Source organism: Penaeus monodon, chromosome 31 (assembly GCF_015228065.2).
Source record: "Penaeus monodon isolate SGIC_2016 chromosome 31, NSTDA_Pmon_1, whole genome shotgun sequence".
NCBI classification, from domain to species: domain Eukaryota; kingdom Metazoa; phylum Arthropoda; class Malacostraca; order Decapoda; family Penaeidae; genus Penaeus; species Penaeus monodon.
This window is the reverse complement of record NC_051416.1, coordinates 7,694,260-7,694,483: the sequence shown is the minus strand read 5'-3', so window position 1 is coordinate 7,694,483 and position 224 is coordinate 7,694,260.

Below are 224 nucleotides of genomic sequence, written 5' to 3'. Positions count from 1 at the left end.
AATAAAAATAGTAGATAAAATAGAATGATACGATTCTCAATTAACTACGAGAAAAGCATGACCAACTCACTTAAGGATACATTTTAAGATTGGTATAATTTTAATTCCTTAGTGAATGAAGTAAATAACACGATATAACATGTCTAATTATCAAGAAGATTCTTTCTATATTAACATTGGGCCGCGCGACCATCCATAACGACTGCCGATGCCTTTACACGAGC